Source organism: Phoenix dactylifera, unplaced genomic scaffold (genome assembly GCF_009389715.1).
Source record: "Phoenix dactylifera cultivar Barhee BC4 unplaced genomic scaffold, palm_55x_up_171113_PBpolish2nd_filt_p 000402F, whole genome shotgun sequence".
Taxonomy (NCBI): Eukaryota; Viridiplantae; Streptophyta; class Magnoliopsida; order Arecales; family Arecaceae; genus Phoenix; species Phoenix dactylifera.
Window position 1 is genome coordinate 73,343 of NW_024067844.1, and position 21,819 is coordinate 95,161.

At 38.5% G+C, this 21,819-nt stretch overlaps 1 pseudogene; it reads left to right on the forward strand.

Annotated features, from left to right (window-relative positions):
• Nucleotides 1-10,882: 10,882 nt before the first annotated feature.
• LOC103697339 lies at nt 10,883-14,177 on the forward strand (annotated as a pseudogene).
• Nucleotides 14,178-21,819: the final 7,642 nt, after the last annotated feature.

Here is a 21,819-nt window from a genome sequence, read left to right on the forward strand (position 1 = left end):
AAGACTACACAAAAACAAAAGAATAGAAGGCTGTTGGGTCCAAAGAAAATCTCCATAATGATAAATAACAAATGAGGCAACCCAATTAGCAGCTTGGTTCACCTCTCAAAAGACATGCTTAACCTGAGCAACACGGCACTCCTGCAGCATACATCGTATGTTGCCTAGGAGCGGGTGCTCAGCCTTCTCCTGCCCCTCCTCTCGTAAGTGCTCAGTCAATAAGACTGGATCTCCCTCCAGAATGATACAACCAGCCTCTAGTATATGTCTCACGTATGAGAGTCCCTTCCATGCAGCCCTGAGCTTCGCCCTAAAAGCTGAAGCCTCAAAGAAACGCGATCGTGGAGATGGCCCGAGGCCTCCCACGGCCCACGGTGGAGCCTATTTGGTGTCAAGAGGAAACCGTTTTCTATTTCGTTGATTATTATAGACGGAAGTGGATGAGTGGGCAGGTTGTTTTATGGCCGAGTGGAGCCAAACCTTTGGACTAGGATTTTGATTCGGTCGCTTGCTTGATACTTTAATTGTCCTCCGGCGAATAATGAAATATTATGGCATAAATAAAACGACGCACGCACCCACTCCCATGGAAGATGGGATTCTAACCTCCCTCTGGTTTCTTGAGATAACAAATCTTGCAAAAAAAGGCATATGGGATTTGAAGCCAAGTAATTGTGGCGGAAATCTCCTGACTTCATTTTGAAGAAAATAATTGCGTTATCCTTAAAAATAATAGAAGTCCTTACCTTTTTTTCATAATCTGGGTCCAATTGTATTTTGTCTAGTACTATAACTGAGATGCCACACGTCAGGTCCTATCCTGAGTAGGGCTATCTAATTTTTTTGGTTCTTTTGTTTTTTTTTAAGTTTTTCATGATGGTCATTCATACACTTGAGAACCAATATGCTGACGAGATAAACCGACCAATAAAAACTTGCTACCTAGCTGTAGATTAACCATTCAAAGCTTGCTATGTGGTCGACCCAAAGGGCACATGAAGAGTCCTTATTTTAAACTCTCCCTCTAGGTGGGAACAATTTGGCCTAATTGTTTCCTAACGAAGTGACACCCAAGCAAATCCCGATGATCGAGAAGGATGGGTGTGATTCACGGATGAGATACACAGTTTGCTACTTTATCAACCAGCATATAGCTTTGAATTACTCGATGGCAGGCTCTCGCTCTTACCTATATATTGCGTTCCCACGAGTCTTTCAGGTAACTTTTCTTTCAACACACTTCGCTTCCTCTCTGCTCTTCTTAGGCCTCCTCCCATTCTCTGAGAGTCTTATTTGACTTAAGCATTGAATTACTTCTTTATTATTGTTGTTCATGTCAAAGCCAGCATATTGACCCTAGTGTGATTTTGATATTTACAAAGCCATTGAGGTCATATTGTTGTACTAATGCTTTTAAATTAAGTATTTCAGATGATTAGTATATATGTGTTTAAGGAAGAAAGAATTGAAATGTTCTTGATAAGCTTTGTTGTTCAATTAGAAGAACTTGCAAGAACTCAACAAAAGTGTAATTCTATCTTTTCCGAGATTAAAGAGATAAAAAATTCATGTGCCAAGGATCCTAAATGAAAAAAAATAATTTGCTATGATTCTAGTTTAAGAAGTTCAGTTATAAGAATCTGTGTTAAGAGTCAACCCAAGAGTTTCTGGCATGGATTCGAGTTGACCCCACCAACCCTAGCATGATTTGGCACTTGGCACAGGTTTCAAGTTGACCCCAAAAAATTTGGAGCCAACCCCCACATGCCATGAACACTGGCACGAATTCGAGTCGACCCGACCAAAAGTTCGAGTTGACCCTACCAGTCATGACAGAAAGATTGTTTTTCTGCAACCACTGATCGAGCCGACTCCAGATCTGCTCGAGTCAAACCCAGCTTGTCTGACAGCCTAATGGCTAGTTACGCAGAAGCTTTTTTTAAGGCTCCAATGCTATAAACGGTTATTTTCTTCAATCCAACGGCTAGTAACAACTATTTAGAGGTTGGAGAGGTATTTAAGAGCCACTATTCATCTGGGAGAAAAATCTTTTGGAATATTAAGTGTGCATTCAAGAGAAAAAGCTTGCAAACCAAGAGTTTATTCATTGCTTCAGTTAAGGCCAAAAAGAAGAGTGTTGAGCAAAGATTCCAAGTGCATTTAAGAGCTCAACCAATCCATTAAAGCGTGAAGCAATCTCAGCAAGGAAGAAAAGCAAAGCGCCTTCAAGCGACATCATTCTTTTCCTTCCTCTTTAAAGCATAATAGTTTTGTTTGCTCATTTAAAGAGTTTTAAATTTCTGAACTATTTATTATATTTATAAGGGTTGTTGGTGAGCCAGAAAAACCAACAGTTAGAGTTTTGTTGGTGAGCCCAGAAAACCAACAGTTTGGGTTTTGTTGGTGAGCTTGGAAAACCAACAGTGTGGATTTTTGGATTGTGAGCCTGGTAAAACAATCTAGCTGTAATCCGCGGGATTAATTGATTATAGTGAATTCCTAAGATATTCTTGGGGAGTGGACGTAGGTGCCTTAGAGTGCACCGAACCACTATATTTGTTAGTTTTTGGATTGTGTTCTTTTATGTACCTTGCTTTACTTACCTTCTTGCATTGTGTAGTTGCTCTAGTTTATTCTTGCTTGTTTACTTGAGATTGCCTAGAGTTTATATTAATTCGCTTACACTGCATTTACACCTTTCACTGCATTTACACCTTTTACATAGGTTAAATTATGCACATATCTATAAGAAAATTTAGGATCATAAATTTTAGAAAAACCAATTCACCCCCCCCCCCCCCCCTCCCCTTTCTTTGGGTTGTCACCTTGGGCAACACAGTGTCGGAGCGTCAGTTGAAGCTGTTCCTCTGCCATCCAACACCAACTCGTAGGTGTTGAGCGTTGGGATCATCGCCGATTGAATGCAGCGTCCATCGAACCGTTGCTGCAGAGACATACAACGACCCATCCGATCTCTCCGATCCAGATGGTACAAGCCTAGTTCTCCAATGACCCTGTTAACTCGGCGTCTAGGTCGGCCCGATTCCCAGTAGCAACAGACATCGCAATCATGCCTTCATTACTATTGAGTGTGGTGACCACAATAGTCATGCCTTCATTACCGTCCCTTATGATGATCCCGACTTCACGCTTTTACATTGTCGAGTATGAGGATCACCCATAACCAATGTCATATTTGATTTAGTTTGGTATGACATGCAAGGTTTTAAGGAGACGCATACGCATCTGTTCAAGTGACAGAATAATGTTTGCCATGAGGGGATAGACAGAGACGTGGTCATGGGAAATTCGTGAGTTGAATTGGAATTAAATATAATTTTGTGGCTATGACCACGGTGGAGTGGCTTTTTTATAAGGAAATGACAATTAGAGTAGAAGTGTTTCGACCATGACGCCTTTATTGCAAGTATTTATGCCGGTCTTTACTTTCTCCTTTCGTGTCTTTTTCCGTCTCATCTCGACAACCAGTTGATAGCCGTGCAGGTGCCACATAGACAAGGCTATGGAGTAGGATTGGTTGGAGTTTCGTAATCCCTGCAAGGCCGAATGAGGGGTAAAGACGCAAGCTAAAGGATGCTAGCTTTATTTCAAGGATGATGGGATCTTAGGCTAGTTTATAAAGTTGTGAGTTGAAACTACCGAAACTAGTGAAGGAACCAACACCTACTGGCTATTTAATAAATTCATGATTGTGTTGTATAAATAATAAAATATAATCCACAGGAAAGGCTCTTTTTCTTGCCAATCAAACAACTAGTCCACCTTTTATCTTTATGTTTAAGTTACCTTTACTTTTTGTCTTTTAAATTTAATTTAAATTTCTTACTTTTAGCTTCTGAGTGGAACTCTAGTTGATCAATAGTAACAAAGTAACTCACTTGTAACCTAGGCTACGCCCTACTTTTCTTCGTCTAAGTTGGTGTAATGATAACAAAAGTCCTTCGAGATCAAAAATTCTGAACTTGTATAATAACCAGACCAAGCAACAAAAATTTTTCATCCCTCTCTGGATCCCCGTGGGAAGGGAGAAAGAAACTGCAAACAACGTTGGAAGTCGAAACATTTACGTTCTCTCTTTCCCTTGCCGTATAATAAATGGTGGGTACAATCCCATCAGACATTTGAAACGGGAAAAAATACGGGAGAAAACGCTTTGGAAGCGTGGTGCTGGCCGAGCAACTTAATATATAAATAATCTTATTATTCTAACTCTTGTAAGTTACTCTAATCCGCCGCATCATATGTAAACAAATTAACTATGTGTATGAACATCAGGATCCACCCAATTATTTTCTTTGAAACCTTTTAAGAAAGAGGGCAAGAGAATCTAGATAATTTCATGAGTCCTGCTTCTCTCTCTCTCTCTCTCTGTCCATTCTTGAATTTCTGTTTTTCTATGTAAATATATAGGGAATGGACGAATGGTTATCCATTTTACTTTTATTAATGGAGAGAAGTTCTCATCCAATGTGATATGAAGACATGAAGTCCCCGCTCGTCACGTGTACTCGGAAAGAGCTTGTATAGTTGTCTCCTGAAACATTATTTGCATATAATACAAATTTGACCATCAAATGATTTCTTTTGATATTGTTGTTAAACGTTATCTCAAATCTCATCTTGATTCTTTTTTTTCTTTTTTTTTTTAGATAAGGCGGACGAGTCATACATGCCTAGTATGAATATATCCAATAAAGCTAGAAAATAAAATGTTGCTCAACACGATCAGAACAACTAAAGAGTTGGTCCAGAAAATTTCTCCATAGTGCTCTGTCACAAAAGAGGCAACCTAGTTCGCCAAACAGTTTACTTCGCGGAAGACATGCCTCGCCACCCAAAAAACACATGCCCTCGTACTCCTCCAAATATTAAGTAGGAACGGATGGACAACACCGAACACTCTAAATCCTCCTCAAAACCTCACCAACGATTGCTTCTAATAGTTTGCCTCACCAAAACCCACTAGCGAATGCTAAAATACGTGATAAATCATTTGAATTGACAAGTCATATATCGTAAAAAAACATGGTCGCACAATATTTTGACTATTTATTTTTTTTTTGCATCTACTTAATGCATAAGTTATAGATTACTAAAATATATATTTTTTATTTTTAAATATATTTTTAGTAGAATAGGTCATGAACAATATTGAGGAGTTTTAATTTGATCACCCCATCATTGCTTTTAGAATCTAGAGAAGTAAATACTCTCTCGTCCAGAGGAGTAAAATCTATCTCATACACGTATTCACTCTTCATTACCTCTCTTAAAATGGAATATGATATTTCAAAAATTGACCAAAATAAAAAAGTATAAAAACATTCTTTATTTTAGTCAATCTGGTGACAAGATAGGCCCTTTTTAGCATTTTTTTTCCCCAGAAGAGAATCATATTATGAGCAATGTACCAATGAAGAGGCAATAGTAGTCTTATTAACCATTACAGAGGTGATGATAATCATGGAAGTTTTAATGATTGTGAATTCGTCATTCGGTAACGGCACTCCTAGTTTAATTTATCATTCTTCCTTTCTCTTAGGGCATGTTTAGACATCAGAATAACTTATCCAGCGACTAAATGCCCTTGTGAAAGAAAAAAAAAAAACTTTTGGAGGAAAGCAAGTTGTTATTGGAGTTGCACCAAATTGAACAATTGAGGATTATATTATTTAGCTATGAGATAAATTTTATTCTTAACCAGATGAGTCCATAACTAAACGCAGCTATCCATAACTTACATGTATGGCATGTGGATGAGCCCTAACCAGATGAGTCTCCATCCATTATATGTATGGCATACCCATTTCAGGTGCATCCAATCCGCGCCTTCTCATTGGCATGTGGATGATGGCCCATTTGGTCCCATTTGTCCCTAAATAGGCGTAAAGGTTTTGCTAGACATGATTATACAAGATATTGCAGGTTTTTGACAACAAACCTCTCTAGACCTAAGCATTCAAAGAGAAAATTGATAACAAAAAATGTCTTCACTGTATACAATTTTTGGATGATAAGCATGTGATGATCGATTTTCAGAAAGAGAAGAAGAATTATGACCAGATCATTGTGGTTGAGTATTATAGAGTCCTATATGATGTTAAAATCCAAATCAAAAGCTCAAGCTAGTAGGTGGATGAGTCCATAACTATCCATTCGAAGTGGAATCTTTCAAAATTATGTCAAAATTTTATTGTGTTAAAATCCAACCTATACAATGCTAAAATCCAAACCAAAAGGAAAGGGGGATGGAACTCTTAAAGTGGTTACGATTTAGTTTTTGGTATTACGGTCTGCTATACCATGTTACATTCCAACTTAAAAGCCAAAGCTAGTAGATGGATGCACCAATCACTCTGTCTCAATATCCGATTGTTACCACTCTCTCCATACATGTTAAAATCCAACTCAAAAGGAAATAGGGATGGAACCCTCAGAGGAGGATTGGCGGGTAAGAAGAACCGTAGTCCATAGGCCATGATGCTATGTTAAAATCCAAACCAAGACTTGGGCAAGTCCATGAGTAGTTAAACATCACTATAGGTCCCTACCACATTGTGGGATTATTCCTCAAAAGTTTTGTTGTTGTTTTGCGTAAAAAAAGAAAAAAAAAGATCGTATGGTACGCGCACCATATGATTTTTGTTCGGTGGGTTGGGCATTGACAATCGTGAAGTGGGAACGTGTGAACGTGTGAATGAGATATTTTTAGAGAAGTGGGAACGGGAGAGAACCTCAGGAGACTCGTCACACCGAACAAAAATCATATGGTGCATATACCATACGATCTAGTATAGTACGCACTCCTATTTCGACCACGTCCAAGCATGGTATGCGAATCTAAAAAAAAAATGGAAGTCCCCACACCCGGCCTTGAGTCCCTGCAGCGCCCCACATTTCTAAATGCCCCCCACCCTCTCAATTCCCAAAATACCAAACCCACACTAACCCCCATATTTTCCCTTTCCAAAATGCACCCGTTACCATTTTCTCCTTTATTTAAACCAGCATCTCCTCCCATCCCTTCCTCTGTTCCAATTAGGAAAAATAATTATACCACCGTATCCTCTTTATTTCTCGTGTCCCTATATCAAGAAGAGAAACTATTCATATACTCTTTGTTCTTCGTCAAGCTTTTCCTTCTATCCAATTCTTCATCAAGCCATCTCTCCAACCCATCTCTCCCATCCTTCTCTCCTCGAGTTCCTTTCTCCTTCAAATTTCTTTTTTTAAGATCTTTGTATCTAAGAGTTCATAGAATCTGAGGAATGGTATGTAAATAATTTTTTATGTCAAAAAAAAGTAAAAAGTTTTTTTTATCATTTTGTTAATTTTTTTCTTCTCTTCTTTTCACAAATTATGCTAGGAAAAAGCTGGAAAAGTACTCAAGAGATGAGATTTCAAGTTCTAGTACAAGTCTCATTCGGGAGACCGAGCTCTCCTCACCAAAAGCTATGGTATTAGTTTAAATATATTTCTATGTTTCATCTCTTATTTGCCATGCAAAATTATATTACTTTATATATGCCGATATCCGCATATTACGATGTACATATGCTAGTACATATAACATATTCAAATAATACATACTTATACCTAGTTGAAAAAATATTAAAAGAATAACTCATGTATAATTTTTTAGATATAGATATAATATTAGTTAAATTCACTATAATTATTGATGTACTACTTTTGAATGCATTACCATAGTTATTTTTTATCTTGAAGAACATGACATATTATTTTTTCTGTATTATTTGATGTTGATAGATATCTATTCAAGATGAAAATTCATTGCAAAAGATAGTTGTTGGTTCAGATTCAAACCCAAAAGTTGGTATGTTGTTTACTTCAAAAGAAGAAGCATATGAATTTTATAACTCATATGCGAAAAGAGTTGGTTTTAGTGTTCGCAAGGGTCACCGTAGAATCAGAAAGGATGGAAGCATACAGAGTAGAAAATTTTTGTGCAATAAAGAAGGTACTCGTGGTTCTCATTCTACACATATAACTAAGAAACCACGAGCGATCGAGAGAACTAATTGCATGGCTTGTGTTGAATTCAAAATTGATCGTAAAAATTTATGGGTTGTGAGTAAAATTATCATTGATCATAATCATTCTCTAACAAGTCCTGACAAGGCATATATGCTAAGGTCGCATCGCAAACTACTTCATGTTCATATGATGGTTATTGATCAGATGGAAAAAACTGGAGTGAATCCTTCACAAGCTTACAATTTTTTTGCCGAAGGATCCCAAGGTGTTGAACATGTCGGCTTTACAAGAGTTGATTACTCTAACTATTTGCATACAAAGAGAACGAGACTACTTAACGTTGGAGATGTACAAATTCTCTTGGATTATTTGAAGAGTTGGCGGTCAGAAGATCCTTCATTTTATTATGCTATACAGGTCGATGAAATAGGGCAATTGGCTAATTTCTTTTGGGCAGATGGGAGATCAATTATGGATTATGCATATTTTGGGGATGTGGTTTTATTTGATACTACTTTTAAGACAAATAAATATGAAATGCCCTTTGCTGCACTTCTTGGTATTAATCATCATAAGCGAACGATTATGTTTGGGGCAGCTTTATTATTTGATGAAACAATTGATTCATTTGTTTGGTTGTTTAAAACGTTTTTAGCTGCCATGTCAGAAAAACAACCTAAAACAGTCTTCACAGATCAATGTGCCGCCATGTCTAGGGCGATCAAAATAGCCCTACCCAATACATGCCACCGTCTATATTTATGGTATATATTTCAAAATGCTGCAAAAAATCTTTCTCATATATATTCTAGTCATTCTGGATTTCAAGTCGAGTTCAAAGCTTGCATATATGAATGTCGTACTGTGGAGTATTTTCAATCACAGTGGAAAAGCTTAGTTAAAAAATATAAACTCGAGGAAAATCGATGGATGAATGAATTGTATGAATTACGTGAGAAATGGGCTTCAGTATATCGTCGAGAGTCCTTTTGTGTTGATATGACAACGACACAACGAAGTGAGAGTATGAATGGTCACTTCAAAAGCTTCTTTTGCAAAAAATTATCTCTTTCAATGTTTATAGAAAGGTATCAGAAAGCAGTAGATATATATCGAGAGAAGGAATTGTATGAAGATTTTAAATCAAAATAAACAAAACCAGTTGTTTATGTTCGCGGACTGCCTATGTTACTTGAAGCAGCTGAAAAATATACAAGACATGTTTATAGTGATTTCGAAGAGGAGTTCAAGAGCCAACTTGCATGTCTTGTGAATGTACAGGATGTGAGGGTGGCAAATATACTTATAAGATTACTCCATCAGATAGTTGTTATCCTGGTTTTGTTGAATTTAATTCGCTTGATATCTCAGTTAAATGTAGTTGTTTAAAATTTGAGAATATGGGCATTTTATGTTTGCATGCACTGAAGGTTCTTCATCATAATAATGTTCTTTATTGGCCATCTAAATATATACTAAAACGAAGGACTAAGTATACAAAAGATGGAGCATTCTCAAACAGTCATCAACCAAGGGTCCATTTAGATGGCAAGGAAACATTAACTTCTTATTATACCAAAGTATGTCAAAAGGCAATCACTGTTGCAGTCAAAGGTGCTATTTCAAGTGATATTTTAAATATTATAGAAAATAAACTTGATAAATTGACTACGAAGGTCGAAGGAATGGTACATCAAATGAACATAAATAATATTGACAATGGAAAAAAAAAGAATGTTGTATCAGAAATATGTAATATGGAGATACCTAGCAATCATATAACAATCAAGCCCCCATCTATTAAGAAAAGTCCAACCACTAAAAGGATGAAGAGTGCACTTGAGAAAAGAAAGAAAAAGAATAGAGAAGCTACATCGAAAGGAGATACAAGTAAGTGCTGCTAATTGATAATCTATGAATTATAATATCTACTGGAGCTCATCAAGTTTTTATTGCATTGCAGGTAATTGATCGGAAAGAGTTTGCCGCTTGGATTATGCGTACCCTTTTTTGTTCATTAGAAACTTTTAGTTGTAAACATCTCTTCATTTTTGGCACTTTTGTTTGCATTAATTGGAGATGAATGTACCATTCAATCATTGAAAATCTCTCTCTCTCTCTCTCTTGGTGTTATCCTTTGGAACCAATGCCCAAGAGGAAGGGATGGGAGGAGATGCTGGTTTAAATAGAGGAGAAAATGGTAACGGGGTGCATTTTGGGAAGGAAAAATATGGGGGCTGCAGGGACTCGAGGCGGAGTGTAGGGACTTCCGTTTTTTTTTTTGAGATTCGCGTACCATGCTTGAACGTGGCCGAAATAGGAGCGCGTACCATACGATCTAGTATGGTACGCGCACCATATGATTTTTGTTCCAACCCACCCCAACGATTAACAAATAACTCCTGCCTCGCCAACCGCCATCAGAAAGAAAAATTTATCAAAAGATAGATACGGTGCTTGTAGATCCGGTAGTTGGTAAGTAGCTCCTTATATCATTGTTCTTCCAGGTAATGGTTCGTATTGCAATGGTTGATCTTATTCCGCGGTCTAAACTATTGGATCACAATTTGCACATATTTCAAAGTAGTTTTCTTTTTTTTTATCTATCTGTCTGTACTTTAAAGCAGCTATTGCGTAATTTAATGGTTCACGTTGCAAAAGACGATGAACTTTTTTTGTTAGCTCAAAAGATTGAAACGAGCTCCAATCGAATGAGAGCTAAGACTTTTTTTTTTTAAGTTTGATCACATGAACGTGATTTGGCTTGGTGGATTAGGCCGTATCCCATTATGTGGCCGTGCCGTTCCCACTACCAGGGTATTTTCTCCATCTTTATAAACCCCTCTCACAGACTATCACGCAGCACCAGAGGAATTATTAGAGCCCTCACTGTAATCCCATCATGAGGTTCTCCGTGAATAAGCTGGCTCCGGCGCTGGTTGCTCCCTCCGAGCCAACGCCATCAGGCAATCTCCCCCTCTCCTCCATCGACCGAACGACGGCGGTAAGAGTCATCGTCGACTTGATATACTGGTGTTCGAACATGGCGAAGAGCCGGCGAAGGTTATAAGGGAAGCCTTGTCCAAGGCCTTGGTCCCCTATTACCCTATCGCCGGCCGGATCGTCGAGCCTAGCCCGGGGGAGCCGAAGGTGGCTTGCACTCGGAATGGTGTATGGTTTGTGGAGGCATCGGCGAATTTTGGCCTCAAAGATGTTAACAACCTCGAACGCCCTCTCATGATCCCCAAGGAAGAGCTCCTTCCATGTCCTCCTCCTGACGTAAACCCAGGGGATGCGATTCTGATGATGCAGGTATATATATGCTTCTTTGGCCGATATATCATTATATCTTGGTATTCATGAAGTTATATTGAGAAAATCACAATCGTAAGACTTCATTTTAGAAAGATAGTTTTTTAGATTTTTTAGTTTCGTGTAAGTATCTAAAATTTTTTCGACGAATAACTGATGTAGGACCAAATACATACCCACACGGATCCTCACAAAAATTAATATTTAAGATAGCATTCAGCACAACACTTCAGTTGTTTTTTGCTTTTAATTTGACTATATATTTTGAAAGCAACAAATCTTTACTGCCAGAGGCTCTAAGAGTTTTACAAACACGTTGCTGATTCCATTTCATCTTTCTTCATGGGCGATTGAAAATTAAAATAGAAAACCAAAAGCGTTACCAAAAAGGAAGGTTTATCTTATCGATGTGGTATTTGTGAAGCCGGGAAAATGACTTGAAATAATGGATTTGTCTCTTAGTTGGACTAGAGTTGAGCAAATTATGTTAATTATATCTAGGAACAGGGATAACTTAGTTTATCTTCTTCTGGTATTTACATGACTCGAGCAACCGAGATTTGTTTGTTAAGCTAGAGCTGATTCCATTACGTCAACCAAATCTAGGAATAGGAGCAACTTTTTGGTTTGGATTGTGGACTTCCCGTTCTTTTGTGCTGGTGGGTTGGTGTGGCTCAGGACAAGGGCGGATCTTTCGCACGAAAGAAACATTCACCTTCCTTCCACCGTTGGATCATCAGCTGCTCGCTTTTGAGATCTGTGACAAGGGGGATCCAATGGTGGTATCTTTCGAACGAAGGCTAATCTTCTTTTTGCGAAAGATGGAACACGGTTATGTGGGGCCTGGGGGGTTGGTGGGTGTCCAAGGCAGGGGCGTTGGTCCTAAGTTGCCTTCAGAGCTATTCCTTCAAAAAATCAAAAAGGGGAAGTTGCCTTTAGACCTTTTGATTTCTCTTTCGAACTTTACTGCCAAAAAGCTAAAACTACGTGGTGTATGAAAGTGCCGACGCTTCACTTTGCCTGGGGGCACGCACAGATTGGGATGGTACGTTACAGGGACACGTGGTTAATGCATGCATCTTCATGTGGCCAGTTCAGCTGAACAAGACATATGAGACGGGCGCTGAAGAAAAAAAATGTTGGATAAGTTTCCTATTTTTTATTTTTTCCAATGTCTATTTTTTTAAAAAAAATACTGTTAGGATTCTCGGTCCTCTAAATAAAAAAATACAGGATTCTCTTTCTCGCTCATCTTCAGAAGATGCTTTTTACCGATACATACTATATTATCTGATGATACGCATCATATTGTCGGACGTTACACATCAAAAAATTTAATCATCGAGCGAATTAATACATGCCTCTAGATAAATCGATATAAAACTTTCAGAAGATAGTGTTCGCCAGTACAGACTACACCCCATATTTTCTTCTCTGATGCTCGTCCTATATGATTTTTGTTCGTCTAATATAGCTACATGTGGATGTCTCCATGTCATGTACATTGTACCATCATTGGAACCTGCCCCATATAAGTTTTGTCTCTCAAAAAAAAATATTGTTAATAATTATTTCTACATTTTTCATGAATGTGATGGTGCCTGAGCCAACACTTGTTTAATTACATATTAGGAATTTAATCAATAATTACATGGTCTATATATACTCGGCGGCAGAGCTAGTGCATGATGAAGATAAAGTTCGTTCAAATTCTCATCAGCACGCGTTTCTTTAAATTCAGGTCACGAAATTCCCATGTGGAGGATTCGTTGTTGGCATCCGCTTCAGTCACACAGTCCTCGATGGCCTCGGAGCATCCCAATTCCTGAAAGCAGTCGCAGAGATGGCCACAGGCCTTCCAAAGCCAGCAGTCGCACCCGTTTGGTGCAGGGAAGCCATACCGGATCCGCCCAAGCGGCCGCAAGGAGAACCACCATCCTTCAACGCCTTCCTCTTCGAGAACTCGATAATAGATCTCTCTCTTGACAGCATCAACCATGTGAGGGACGAGTTCATCAAAGAGACCGGCCACAAGTGTTCCATCTTCGATGTCGTCACCGCAATGATCTGGCGAGGCCGTACGCGAGCGATCGGTTTGGAGCCTCATGACGAGGTTCGCCTTGGCTTCGCCGCGAATGTCCGGCACTTGCTGCACGAGGTGCTGCCCCAAGGAGGAGGTTTCTATGGGAACTGCGTGTTCCCCGTGGGAATCACGTCGACCAGTGGGAAGATCAAGCATGCATCGCTCGTTGAGGTGGTGAGTTTAATCAGAGAGGCTAAAGAGAGCCTGCCCACCAAATTCTCGGAGTGGTTGGTGGGGGACCCCAAGGGGGACGCGTATAGAGTGCCGATGGACTACGGGACGCTGGTGGTGTCGGATTGGAGCCGAGTGGGATTCTCCGAGGTGGACTTTGGGTGGGGAGAGCCAATCCACGTTTCTCCTTTGAACGACGATTGCAACATGGTGGCTTCGTGCATCTACCTCAAGCCGCCCAAAACCAAGCAGGGGGTGCGGTTGATGACGCGCTGCGTCGTCAGGGAGCGCCTGGCAGCCTTTGACGACCTAATGATGAAGTTGGCCTAACAAATCCATCAATCCTTATGACTTTGGATTGAAAGAAATAAATAGAGCTGCCCTTAAGAATTAATACGGGTGCCATCCGGCAGTGCCCGTTTAATTCGTTTGACGAATTAAGTATCCTTAGAAAGTAACTGGTACTTCTCTCTACTTTTGATGATAGATTATTGTTGTGCAAGTAAGGGTTTGTCGGAATGTAATGGTTGGTTATATTCGTTGTGCACCGTAGAGTATCCATTCTGTCCGCAATTTTTTTCTTCTTCGTTCATTCTTTACCTTTTAAATTTATTATAGTCATTGTTAGGCTCTACAAGTTAGGTTTAGATGAAAATAGTCTTGACAAGGACAAGTGTGAAGGTGCGATGCACGGCTGCCTCCGGGATTTTTATCCCTGTTTCAGGGTCTTCCCCATGCGGGGGTTTTAAACCTGGAACTATTTTGATGGCGACGGACAATTTTTCTTTAGAAAATAGGAAAAAATAACGAATTCAAGCATTTTTCCCCTTCCTCGATGCCGAGAATCCGTGAAATGTTTCAGAGGGTTGAATCTTTTGTCCACCAAATTCCCTGCTTCTCGACATCATGCATGATATATTAATTTACTAGGAGACAATAGCTCACATGGCCATGATGGTATAACCACTGTTTGGAACCCTCTGACCCAGCTCGGCCCGCTATTGGGTTACCTACCGCGGGGGGGGGTCCAAACTGACCACAAAATCTCTGCCCAAATTGGAAAACCACATATTCTCGGAAATCGATGCCTAATCATATATATTTGCAGTTTCTTAGCGCTGATCAACCTTATTCAAGCTATGAACGACTGTGAACCTTTGCCCTTAACGACCTGATGCCTTGTCACCATGCAGAATTGTCGCTAGTAGTAGCACTCTGAAAAGAAGTAGCTTGGGGCAGAGTTACGAGCTGCCTGGGTGGGTCTTCGATATGCACGGATGGTGCTGCAGGCCAGTTCGATCATTCTGGAGGGCGACTCGGCCACGGTTATCAGATGGATTCAGAGGAGGTCGAAAGCCGAGAGCATGGACCACCCTTTGATCCGGGATATAGGGATGATGATAAGAGATAGGGGGCCTTCCAATCCAAACATGTATTTAGAGAAGCCAATGGAGCGGCTGACTGGATGGCTGCCTACGCGGTCCACCACTCAGGGTACACTTTTTGGTTAGAGGATGAGGAGCTGCCACTGGCACTCCGCGAGCTGTTGTATTTTGATTTTGTTAGGTGTATTCGTACACGCACTGTATGAAGTATCTGTCTAAAAAAAAAAAAGAAAAAAAAAAGAAAGAAAGAAAAGAAGAAAAGAAAAGAAAGCAGCAGCTTTCAAATTTATGCCGGCCAAGAAGCCCAACTGCATCACGTGACCAGCACTTGTATTCAGCAGACATCACCATGCCAATGTGGCACCGGCTGGCACGTCATTATTTGACTAATCTATTGTTTAGTGGACCACGCCCTGTAAACAACACCAATGCCTCCTGCAATATGGCCCAAGAAATATTGTGGGGTTGAGTGGCAGCCCATATTATTACTCTTTAAAAAATGAAATTCCAAAGAATATACAAAACTAAATACACAAAACCAGATTACAAATTGACAAAATAAGAAAACATAAAATTATAGATATGGATAACAGAAAATAGGAACAAATTAAATAATAAATATATATATAAAATTGAAGTTAATAATTTTAAAAAATGGCACAGGTATCACTCACAAAATTAGTTTTCTGGATTGACATGCTATCCACGTGGCATCTCATCATTTAACCCCTCATTTGATAGCATCAGCCTCTTCGTACAGGACTCGTATCAATTTAATACCGAAACATCCAAAACAAATTAAAATACAACAAGTCATGAAGTGCCCGAGACATCTCCTCTTCGTATGTCCAAAGAACTCTATGATGATTTACAACAGAGCAGGCCATCCACAGTCGACAACTTTGTTGGCCTCCTAAAAATATGCTCCGCACTGAAGACTACCCCAAATACCTCGAAGCAGGGAGTGGTGACCTTCGATAGCACCAGAGCACTTCTAGATCCAACCGACTATAGTGGCCGAGTTACTTCCAAGTAGAATGGCACTGGCCTGCGGCACACATCAAGTATGATAGAGACCGGCCCAAGTAGCAGATCTCAGCTCCATCCCTAGAATCAAGATATCAAAAGCTGGCTCTCTCTGACCGTCACTACTCTAAAGTTCGGGTCCCTAATCACAAAGCTTGCACTGCCCTCCTACCATCGTCCAGCAATTCCCTCAACCAAGTGACATGAGCAACTCTTTACACGAGTTTTGAGTGACAATGGCATCCAAAAAATAAAAGAAAAAAGAATTTCCAAGCAAATATATAAAGCTATTTTGCAAAACTAAATTGAAAAATTAAGAACTGAGTACATACAAAATAATGATAGAAACAAAAGAAAACACAACACGAGAAAAAACATAACAAAACTGAATTTGTCCAAGTGAACGAAAACATGGAATCAGAAAATAGAAACAACACTGAATAAAAGAAAAAAAATACAAAACTCAACATGCAACATGAAAATTGTTATAGGATGCCATTTTCAAACAAAAAATGCCCTGGGTTGGCATGGTACCGACATGGTACATTGTTATTTGACCTATCTCTCATGAATTGCACCAGCCCCAGGGACCTTTTGTGCAATCAATCGGCAACTCAAAGCATTACTTTCAAAAAAGAAAAAGAAATCATAAACTTGATTACAAAACTAAAATAGAAAATAAAAACAAACTGGAAAACTGAATATATAGAAAAAAGGTAAGAAGTTAACAAGATATAGAAAAGTTAGAATACAAAACTGAATCACATGCCACGACTCAACACACCAATCCCCTCTCCCATGCAGGATGAGGAATTGGTGTTTAATTAAGCTGGCATCCATAGCATTGCTCTTCCAAAAAAAAATATAAAATGAAATTTCAAGGAAATATATAAAACCAGAATATAAAACTAGACAAAAAATAAAAAAAGGCCAAAAATAAACAGAAAAGAGAAACAAAGTAGAACAAAAAAGAAAAAGAAAATGAAAAGAGATAACAGCAGCACCAACGTGCCACACTTACATGTGATTAAGCAGCCTGCCACTGAAAAAATAAAAAACGAGAGATATATACAAAACCAGATTACGGAACATAACACGAAAAAGAAATAAGAGAAACCAAAAACTGAACATATAGAACAACTATTAGAAATAAAAGAAAATAAAACTAACTTATGAAAGTAAAAGATGACAAAATAAATAGAAAATACAAAAGAAACAAAATAAAAAGAAAGAGCAAAACTGAAGTTATAAAAAGAGAGCTGCGCCAGGGTGCCATTTAAGGATAGAAAAAGTTTTCCAAGTGCCAAAATGGCATATCATGGCACGTCATTATTTGATCAACCCCTCAAAAATTGCATCGGCCTCCCAGAATTGCGCCGATTTCCCTTCAACATTTGGCATGAGAAACTTCTTCTATAAGTTGACAAACACCCAAAGCATTCCTATGAAAAATTGGATTTGTTTGTATGCAAAAATTAGATGATAAAAGTAACAAAACTAAAAATGTAAGATAATAAAACAAAAAAAAATGCAGAGTATATAAGAAAATAAAAACAAAATGAATCAAGAAAAAGAAAGCAGAATTTACAAAAGAATAAAAATGGAAAATAAAAAGAATGAAAAGAAAATAAATAACTAAACTTTGGAAGTAAAAAAATCTATAGGGCACCATTTTTCACAGAGTTCCCATGCCAACATATAATAGTTATGGCACATCTTTAATTGACCGACCTCACAAAAATTGAACCAATCACCTCTGCAACCTGGCCCAAGAAACTTTTCATGTGACAAAAAAGTGTCAATATAGCATTGATCTTTAAAAAATAAAAATAAAATGATATTTCAATTAAGTATATGAAACCAAAATCAACAAAACTCAGTTTACGGAACTAAATAGCAAAAATAGGAAAAATAAACCAAAAACTGAATATACAGAAATGGATGATAAAAATAAAGAGAAAATAAACTAGAAAAACTAAACATACAAAACAGCAGCAAAGAACAAAAAAGTAAAAATAATTACATAAATATAAAATTAGAAACAAAATATACTGAAACAATAAAAAAAGTAGAAATGCAAAACAATAAAAACAACTGAGATAATATATATATATATATATATATATATATATATATATATATATATATATATATATATATATATATATATATATATATATATATATATATATATATATATATATATATATATATATATATATATATATATATTAGATAAGAGAAAGCTCAAATAAACAAAAATATACAAAACCGAGAAAATAGATACATAATGAAATAGAAAATGAAGTTAGCGATGCAAAATAAAAATATACATACAAAATATAGATACATGACTCCATCCTGCTATTGTTTTTCGTCACTCGTCCAAAAACACATCATTCTGGTAAAAGAAGAGCAAGGAGCGGAATTACTCAACAATGAGATTTCTAGTAAAGATTGAACGGTAGTGAAATTATCATATCTTGTTCCAAAATTATCTTTTAACTTGTTGTCTATTGGTCAACTTGTGGAGCATAGCCTTAAAGTAACTTTTACTGCCAACGGTTGTGATGTGCGGGCTCAGAAGATGGATTAGCTCATTGGGACCGGGCATAAAGTTGGACGTCTGTTTGAGCTCACATCATTACATGTACCTACCTCTAGTCCTATTCCATCAGTTGCTGCTATATCCTCGAGTCTCTGGCATTCTCGTTTGGGGTATGCTTCTTTGCCTCGTGTTCAGTATTTGGTGGCCTCGAGTGGCCGTTTGGAAGAAGTTAACTTTCAACCTTTTGATTGTGCCTCTTGTCAATTAGAAAAATAAAATGCTTTGTCCTTTAATAGAAGTGTTTCTCTCTCCACTGCACCTTTTGATTTGATACACTCTGATATTTGGGGATCTGCTCCTATTACGAATAAGGGAGGATCACGATATTTTGTGATATTTATTGATGACTACTCGCGGTATACATGGCTCTATCTTTTACGTGACCGTTCTGAGTTGCTTAACATTTTTCATGATTTTCAACAGATGATTAAAACTTAGTTTGGTCGGCCCATAAAAATTTTTCGTAGTGACAGCGCCATGAAATATACCTCACATCTATGTGCTTGGTTCTCGCATGATACACCTGGTTCTTTGTCAAATAGATCGCACTCTGACTGAATCTTGACTAATTCCGTTAGCCACAATGCTTCCTCGGCAGCCTCAGCTACTGCCATATACTCTGACTTAGTGGTAGATAGTGCAACTAGAGACTAAACCATGGACATCCAACTGATAGGCCCTCCTGCAAGAGTGAATACATAGCCTGTAGTCGACCTTCTGTCATCCAAGTCTCCTGCATAATCTACATCAACATACCCCATGACTGAAGGATCATCCTATTGTCTGACAAACATGATACCATAGTCTATAGTACTCCTCAAGTATCTGAAAATCTACTTGACTGCATCTCAATGCTGTCTCCCTGGATTCGCCATAAACTTGCTCACTGCGTTAACTGCATGCGCCAGATCCGGCCTAGTACAAACCATAGCATACATCAGACATCCCACTGCACTAGCATATAGAACCTTTGACCTATCTTCAATTTCTTTCTCTGTCTTCGGCACTAGGAGGTAGACAATCTGAAGTAATTCGCTAAAGGTGTGTTCACTGGCTTTGCATTACCCATGCTGAACTTCTCCAACACTTATATAACTATTCTGAGATAACCACAATTTTCTGAAATCTCTGTCCATGCGAATCTCAATCCCAAGAATCTTTTTGGCCGTGCCCAAATCCTTCATGTCAAACTCTCTGCTCAACAAAGTCTTCAACTTGTTGACTTCATTCATACTTTTTGAAGCAATCAACAAATCATCCACATAAAGTAACAGAAAAATAAAAAAACAATTATCAAGACTTTTCACATAAACACAACAGTCATACTCACATTAGCCAATCCGAAATATGTAGGAGTCAAAACGCTTGTACAACTGCCTCGGAGACTGCTTCAGCCCATAAAGTGACTTTCTCAATTTACAGACTAAGTGTTCCTATCTAGGTTCAGAAAACCCTTCTGACTGCTGCATGTAAATCTGCTCCTCCAACTCACCATGTAGAAAAGCTGTCTTCACATCCATCTGCTCCAACTCCATATCATAATGTGCTACCTATGCCAACACTGCCCTGATGGAAGTGTGTCTGACCACTGGAGAGAAAATCTCATTATAATCAATCCCAGCCCTCTGTAAGTATCCCTTTGCTACCAGACGTGCCTTGAACTTTTTTTCCTTCTTTTTCTAATACTGCTTCCTTTTTCTTGAACACCCATTTATATCTTATCACTCTCTTCCCCTCCGGAAGCTCCACCAACTCCCATGTCTAATTTTATTCAAAGATTCCATCATAGCACCCATCCATCTGCTCTTCTCCTGGCTGTGTACTGCCTCCTGAAAAGTAGTAGGATCTCCACTGCTAATGATTAATGCATAAAAAACCAAATCTTCAAAACCATATTTGGTTGGTGGCTTGATAGTGCGTCTAGGTCTGTCTGTGGCTATATTGTGATGCTCTTGATCTGCTGAGGTAGAAGTCTCTATACCCTGAATATTGTTCTCCCTGACAGAACTCTCTAACTCCACCTGCACCATCTGCTTATTACTACTGCAACTTCTGGCACCTGCTTCTTTTCTTTCTGAGTACTCTTTAATATAGCTTTCTCATCAAAAATAGCATCTCTACTGATCACCACCTTGTTTGCCTTTGGATCGCAAAGCTTGTACCCTTTCATCCCTTTTTGATACCTCAGAAAGATATATTGTCTATACTTCGGGTCTAGTTTTGACCTCTCCTCACTAGGAATATGCATGTAGGCTGGACATCCAAACACTCTCAAGCCTAAGTAGTCTACCTCATTACCTTTTCACACCTCATTTGCAACCTTACCATCTAGTACTACCTTAGATGACCTGTTAATTAAGAAGCATGTCACATTCACTGCCTCTGCTCCGAAATTCTTTGCAAGCCCTGCATTTAACCTGAGACACCGTACTTTTTTGCCATAGTCCTGTTCGTTCTTTCCGTCACACCGTTCTGCTGGGGTGTCTTGCGTACTGTGAAGTGTTTCTTAATCCCATGCTGCTCACAAAACTCCATTAACTTTGAATCTGTGTACTCAATCCCACTGTCTGACCTGAGACATTTGATCTTTCTTCCTATCTGGTTTTCTACTTCGGTTTTCCACAACTTGAACTTGGCAAACGTTTATGACTTGTGCTGCATGAAGTACACTCAAATCTGTCTCGAAAAATCATTAATAAAAGTTACAAAATATGTATGTCCACCCCGTGATGCTACTCTGACTGGTCTCCAGACATCTATATGAACATAATCAAGAATACCCTTTGTCTTGTGCGTGGCAGTCTTAGATTGAACCCTGTTCTGTTTTCTAAGAATACAATATTTGTAGAAATCTAGTTTGCAAGTTTTAACACTCTTCAAGAGATTTATTTTATGCATTTCCAGCATACCACGTTCACCTATATGACCCAAACGCATTTGCCACAAGATTGTATTATTGAACTCAGACTCTACAGCAACAACTCCACCTATAATAGTAGTCCCTATCAACCTGTAGATGTTCTCTGCTACTTTCTGCCCTTCATCACTGTCATAGTACCTCTACTAACCTTCATTACTCCACCTTGAGACTTGTAACAAAATTCGTTAGAGTCTAAGGTACCTAATGAAATCAGATTATTTGTCAAATCTGGAATATGTCTAACATTACACAACGTTCTAACCACACCATCAAATATAGTAATTCTGATATTCTC